This window comes from Sorex fumeus, unplaced genomic scaffold, assembly GCF_029834395.1.
Source record: "Sorex fumeus unplaced genomic scaffold, SorFum_2.1 ptg000026l, whole genome shotgun sequence".
Taxonomy (NCBI): domain Eukaryota; kingdom Metazoa; phylum Chordata; class Mammalia; order Eulipotyphla; family Soricidae; genus Sorex; species Sorex fumeus.
The window spans coordinates 5,332,652-5,340,182 of record NW_026606083.1 but is presented as its reverse complement, the minus strand read 5'-3'; positions in this window follow the sequence as shown (position 1 = coordinate 5,340,182).

Genomic DNA, 7,531 nt, shown 5'->3' with positions numbered 1-7,531 from the left:
CATAAGTGCCACCCACAGTCATGCAGACTTAGAAGCAAAGCAGAGGGACTGTACAGCTGAGGAGGAGCTGTTGGTGCTCAGGTGCTAGCTCTGCTCAAGTGTCACCCCCAGTGGTGCAAAGCATGGTATTCCAGTTCAGGCCTTGTTATTATTCCCCCTCCCCCTTTCTCCTCATCTTTCTTCTCTCCCTCCTCATTCCCTTTCCTCCTTCCCTCCCACTTCTCCTCCCCCCCTCCATTTTTTTTGGTTCTTTTTTTTGGGGGGGGGGGTGGGGGGGAGCTATACCAGAGAAACCATAAGGCATGTTCAGAGGCATGGCCTGGTTCCATCCCTCGCACTGCATGAAAGCCCCTAGGCCTGGAGGTCCCTGGGCACTGCCCAGATGCTGGGAGTCTGTAACAGGACAGGGCCTGAGTAGCCATAGCCTTGGGCCTCACATTGACCCGCTAGCCTAGCTATACTATGATAGCTGCTCCCACACAAGTCCCATGAGGTAGCCATCAAGCTGCACCTGAAATGCATTTGCTCTGCATGGCATGGGAGGTGATCCCCACCACCCAATTAATTGGAGTGCCATGGACTCAGGCTGGAGTGAGAAATTGCTCTTGGTAGGAAAAGTCTGTCCTAAATTAAGATTTTAAAGGCTTTTTTTTTAAAGACCTCCATATTCCAGTAGGCAGGGGTCACACCCACCAACTGGCCCCCTGGCACCGTGTAATCCCATCAACGGCCAAGACCCAGAGACTATAAAACCCAGCTACGGAAGTGCGCGGCTGTGAATGCCGCGCGACATCTTATTATCTCATTCTTACTTTGGACAGACTGGCAGGCTACCGAATGTAACCTGCCCACATGGCAGAGTCTGGCAAATTCCCCGTGGCATACCCAATATGCCAAATATCAGTAACAATGATGGGTCTCGTTCTCCTAACCCCAAAAGAGCCTTGAATATGGCACTTTTAAAAAAATCTCAGGGCTAGGACGAAGGAGACGTTACTGGGCCCTGCTCGAGGAAATCGATGAACAACAGGATGGTTGTGATTGTCGTGAAGGCTTTTAGTATCTATTGCCTTTCCCTCACAGAAAAGAATTTCAGGAAGAGATGAGTAGTGAAACAAAACAAGTTTATTTGGAGATTATGAAGAAGAAGAAGAGCAGAGAGAGCTCAGAGTACACATCTCAAGTGGAGATGTGGGCAACCCCCCCCCCCCCCCCCAGAATGCAGGGTGTTCTGCTGCTGCCTTTGCAAAGTTGATTTTCTCCTAATCTCCCCCCACTGCCATGTCACAACACTTTGTTCTTGGGGCAGCTTCTCTGGGTCTGTACTAGTGTCTGAGTTTTTTTGTTTTGTTTTGGCCACACCTGGAAATATTCAGGGTTACTCCTGACTCTGCACTCAGGAATTATTCCTAGCAGTAATTACTATGGGATGCCGGGGATGAACCCAGATCAGCCACATGCAAAGCAAGGCACTGTATGGTCTCTCTGGACCCATCATTTAGTCTTATCAGACCTCAATTCTTGTGTACACAAAGTGGGTCCAGTACCAAATGCTTTTAGCTGCTTTAGAGCTAGTGACAGTGCAACTTCTTCAAATCCCATCTTGGACTTGTTACATCCCGAAAACTCACGGTCAGCACTGCCCCACCCCTTACCCCCCAGACCTTTTATTTATGTGCCTGCTTCAAAATGACCTTTATTATGTTATAATTTTTGGTTTTTGGGCCAAAAAACAAACTTGGAAGTGCTCAGGGGTCACTTCTCGTAGGACTTGGGGGCCCCTATATGGTGCTAGGGATAGAATCAGGCATGCCTTCATGCAAGGCAAGCAGCTTCCTCCCTCTGCTATCTCTTTGGCCTGATATAAAATTACTTGGGAGGGAGGGGCTACACCAGTACTGGTTCTGCTCTGCACTCAGGCTGGGAGTTACCATATGTGGTGCTGTGGAATGAACCCAGGTCAGATGCATGCAAGCACCCTACCCACTGTGTTATCTCTCTAGCCCCCACAGTAATATTTATCCAGGACCTCACCTTTAAAAAAAAATCCAGTTCCTAGGACTAGAGAGATAGTACAGGGATAGAACACTTGCCTTGCACACAACCAACCTGGAACTGATTCCTGGCACCACATACAGGCCATGGCGCACTGCCAGGAGTGATCGCTGAGCACCAATTCCCTACTAGATATCCTATAAAATGGAACTCTCACCTTTGTTGTGGGCCCAGTTTCTGGAGCAAGAGCGCTCTTGGGTTCACCAGCATAATGAAAACACAGTAGTTGGGCCAGAGTGATAGTACAGTAGGTAGAGCACTTGCCATGAACACTGTTGACCTGGGTGTGACCCCCCCAGGATCTCATGTGCTCCCCAGGAGTTATTCCTGAGTGCAGAGTCAGGGGTAAGCCTTGAGCTGGGTGTGGCCAGAAAACAAAAACAAAGAACCCTAAATCCTTCCATTTCTCAGAGCATGCCGTTTTTTTGCTGGTTCACAGTGAGCATTTCTTCATCAATTTCAGGTGTACAACACAGTATTTGTATACATTGTGCTGTCTTGAGGGTTTTGCTATTCCTGGCACTTGGTTGTTAGGTGATCCCTGGTGGTGCTGGGAGGGCTATGGGGAGCAAATGTGATGACAGGGATTGAACTGGGTTAGTGGGTTGCAAGGTCAGAGCCTTACCCTTGTGGGATCTCTGAGCAGTGATCACTAAAAGATGTCTAGTTAACTTTTGTCACCACGTGATGAGTTATCTTTTTTTTGATAATGGGGAGCAAACTCAGAATCTGAACAGTCATATCCCCTGCCTAAAAACTGTTGTAAAACTGTTTTTTAACCCTCCCACACCTCCCTTGCTGCTGATATTGTCACACACACACCCAGCCTTTAGCTGTGCTGACCTCTGGGAGATGCTCCTCAATGGTGGTGCCCCCTGAGGTCTGCACAGTGCTCTGGGCGCCACCTAGTATACAGTATATAGCCTTCAGTGTGCACAATTTTTATTTTTTTTCTTTTTTGGGGGGGGAGGGGTCCTCCTATGTGTCGCACAGGGGGCCACTCCAGGTGATACTCAGTCAAAGGCCAGGGGGTCAATGTGAGGCCCAAACGCTAAGGCTACTCAGGCCATGTGCTGTCACGGACCCCTGGTCATCCAGGCAGTGTGCTCAGGGACCTCCAAGCACGGGAGTCAGGCAGTGCGGGGTGGAACTAGGTTATGCCTGCGTTCTTTCCTCAGTTCTTCACACATCTTTTGGCGGTGGTAGACACTGGGGATCACACCCATTTGCTGTGTAGTGAGGGGAACACAGACAGGAGAGCTGCCAGGAGCATGCCCTACGCATGTGGTGATACTGGGCACAAACCCGTGACCACACATTTGCACATGCTTGTCAGTTTGTGTATATGTATGTCTGTATAGAATATATATATGGTGATAGGGTGGGGGGCTTGGGTCACCCCAGCAGTGCTAAGGGTTTAGTCCTGGCTCTGTGCTCTGGTGATGGGGCTCAGAGATCAAAACCAGGTCAGCAGCAAGCAAGGCAAGCATTTTACCCACTGTCCTCTCTGGCCCCTGTGTATGTGTGTATATGTGTATATATGCGTGTGGTGGTGTGTGTGTGGGTACTTGTATGGGTGTGTGTACTTGTGAGTGCATGTCTACATTTTCTCTTCCCATCCATCCATCAATGGTTGTTTCCATGTCTTGACTATTGTGAATGCTACTGTGATGTAGATAGGGTTCATGCAATCTTTCTGAATCACTGTCAATTATCTCTTTGGACAAACATCATACAGAAGTGGCACTACAAAACCAAACTGCAGTTCTATATGCAACTTTTCAAAAATCTTTTGGGCCACACCCAGTGGTGCTCAGGTCTTACTCCTGAAAACTAGATACAATTTCTATCAAAATTCCAGTTGCCTGATACCTCAGAAATAGCTTATCAGGGGCCAAAGGAGAGCGGGTAGGGTGCTTGCCTTGTACATAGCCAACCCGGGTTCAATCCCCAGCATTCCAGATGGTCTCCCAAGTACTTCCAGGAGTAATTCCTGAGTGCAGAGGCAGGAGTAACCCCTGAGCATTGTCATGTGTGGCTCCAAAATAAAAAAATAAGAACACAAACCAAAGTAAGAAATAATAGGTTGAGCACTTGTGTGTTGCATGAAGACTGTGTCTGGTCCCCAGTACTGCCAGGGGATATCCAAGGGCACTGAGAAAAGACTAAACAAATCCTGAGAACTACTGGTGTGGTCCAAAACCAAAAAAGAATTTTTTTAAATTGCCTTGCTGGAAAGAGTTGCACATGCTTTGTACATGAAGCCTTTGATCCCCAGCCCCACATGGTTTCCTGAGCAACCACAAAATCAGCAGTTGCTGTGAAGCAGCATCACATGAGACCCTGACCTATGCCCTCCCCAAATTTCTCTTGCTTTCAAAAACTAATAAACAGCTTAAAATTCACATACAACAAAAAGAATTAAGATTAGTGAAAAACAATAACAACAACAATTTTATGGCTGGAGAGAATGCTCTGGTGGCTGAGTCCAGGCTCTGCAGACTGGAATCCCAGACCTGACCACCAGACACACTGGTATGAGCCCTCAAAACTGAGCAGAGTAGCCACCCAAAATCAAAATTAATGAAAACAAAAATTTTATAACTCTCTATCATATGGGTGTTAGACTTATTGTGATTGTAGATATGCATACCGAATAGACATGTATATTAAATCATGAAGTTGTACATCTGAAACTAATCCACTGTTCAATGTTGTAGGATAACATTGGGTTTGTCCTTTCAGCCCTGCCGCAGGGAACTTAGTTTACCTTAAAGCAATGTCCTGGGGCTGGAGCAGTAGCACAGTGGGCGTTTGCCTTGCACGTGGCCAACCAGGGTTCCTTTCCCAGCATCCCATATGGTCCCCTGAGCACTGTCAAGAGTGATTCCTGAGTGCAGAGCCAGGAGTAACCTCTGAGCATCACCGGGTGTGACCCAAAAAAGCAAAAAACAAACAAACAAACAAAAAAAAACCAAAAAAAACCAATGTCCTTTCTGTATGAACTCAGGAAGACAGTTAATACTATGCTTTGAAACTTGGGAGTTGATTGACTCCAATAATATTTACTCCTGGGCATCTGCTCTCTCAACTCAGTTGCCCTTAGTTCCTAGCACCACAAAAGCAGGGTCCTGATGAGGGACTGAATGGACCCAGGGCAAGCTGTGAGCTACTCTGGAATCGAAATGGGCCAGGCCAAAGCACCACAATACTCAACTATAAATTGAGAACATGATCATAGACAAATGCTGTCATGATCCAAAAGTAATGACAAGACTAAGACCCTGCTGGGTTAGGAAGACTCACCTGGCCTGAAGACTGTGGTGTGGAATATATAGTAAGACGTCCTCAGGAAGAACCAAACTTTAAGTTAATATATCTCTTACTGTGCTCATACAGAATGACATTCCTAGAAATATTAGAAGTAGATTTACTACAACTATTTAAATGGATTACTAGCTGAGGAAAGAAAAAAGCGACACACCCCAGATGGGATCTGTCCTTAAGCGGATCTCCTAGTAATCCAGAGTAATCTTTTTAGATGAGATTTTGTCCTTGAGTTAATCTCATGGAAGAGTGATGTTATCCCTCTTTGTTGATTTGTTAATGTTCGATCCACCTTTGTGTCATCACCCTATATGATTGCCATATAAACTAAGACTGTAAGAGCTGAGGGGGTCAGAGTTAGAATCCAGGGAGCAGAGTCAGAAGTAAGAGTGAGTCGGGCTCCAGAGAGAGAGATTGGAAGAGACCAGAGGAGAGACTACAGAGACAGAGTCAGAAATAGAGAGACAGACAGAAGAGAGCACAGCAGCACACACAGAAGCAGAGCACAAAGGAGAAGCCATCCTGATCCGGCCCATACACAGTGGCTCGAGAGCACCGAACTTCGGCGATGAGAGAGCTGCCCGGTGAGAGCTTGCCAACAACTCACATCTTCCTATCTCTCTGCACATGCGTAGGATACTTTTTACAGTGTCATGTACAGCTCAATAGCTCAATAAGAAAACAAGCTGGAGGAGAGGCTTATATACCATTTGGATTTTTTTTTTTGGATGTGATCAAACTTACTCCTTACTGTGGTCAGGGATCATTCTTGGTAGGCTTAGGGGACCAAATGGGTCACCAACACATGATCTCATTCCTGATGTTAAAGCTCCATTTTTCATGTCTGTAGTGCTGGCATAAAGATAGACACATGACTTGGGGCTGAAGAGATGGTACAGTGGGGAAGGCACTTGCTGTACACATGACCAACCCAGGTTCACTCCCTGGTATCCTGTATGGTCATCCAAGCAAACCAGGAGTAATTTCTGAGTGCAGAGCCAGGAATAACCTCTGAGCATCACTGGGTGTGGCCTTAAAAAAATATATATATACATATATATGATAAACACGTGACTCAGTGGAATCAAATTCAGAGTCCCCCAAAAAACTTCTAAGCAACTGAATTTTTATAAGGATTGCAAAGTAAGCCAACGGGGGAAAGGCCAGTCTCACCAATAGATGGGGCTGAGACAAACTCAAATCAAACTTCAGTTCTGGGGCCAGAGTGATGGCACAGCGGGGAGGGCATTTACCTTGCACATGGCCGACCAAAGTTTGATCCCCAGTAACCCAAATGGTCCTCTGAGCACTGCCAGGAGTAATTCCTGACTGCAGGGCCAAGAGTAACCCCTGAGCATCGCCAGTTGTGACCCAAAAAGCAAAAACAAACAAAAAACCCCAAACCACTTAAGTTCAGCCCCAGACTAAGTACAAATATTAACTCAGAAAGTCTCAAAGCCCTAATGTAGAGCCTGATTTACAAAATTTTTAGGAAAAAATACAAAACATTCGTTTTGTGATACTAGCTCAGGCAGCAGCTTTTAAGGAAATGACATCTAAAGCACAAGTAAAAGGAAGGAAGAAAGAAAACCAAGAAAGTACACATCTTCAAAATGAAAAACTTGTTTCAAAGGACACCTCCATGAAAAATAAATTCAAGAAAATATGCAGAATTCAAGAAAATATTTGCGAATATTAGTTTTAATAGAGGTGTGGATTTAGAATATATAAAGGACTCCAACAACTCAAAAATGAGAAGTCAGAACCAATTTAAAAATTGGCAAAAGGGTAGGAAAACTACCACAGTGGGGTAAGGCACTTGCCTTGCATGTGGCTGACTCTGGTTCAAATCCCCAGCATCCAATATGTCCCACCCCCACCCTATCCCCCAGCAATAGGACTGAGCTCAGAAAGCAGGGCCAAGAGTAAGCTGAGGACTGCTGGGTGTGGCCCCCAAACAAACACCATCACCACACATGCACAACAATAAAGTAAAAAATACAAATGGGTGAAGGATTTGAATTGATGCTTCTGAAAAGAAGACAAACGAGGGTCTCAGTAAGCAACACATGAGAACATGAGAACATATGCTTGCTATCAGGGAAACGCAAGCCCAAACACAGTGAGGGGCAGGAAGTCAGTTCCCAAA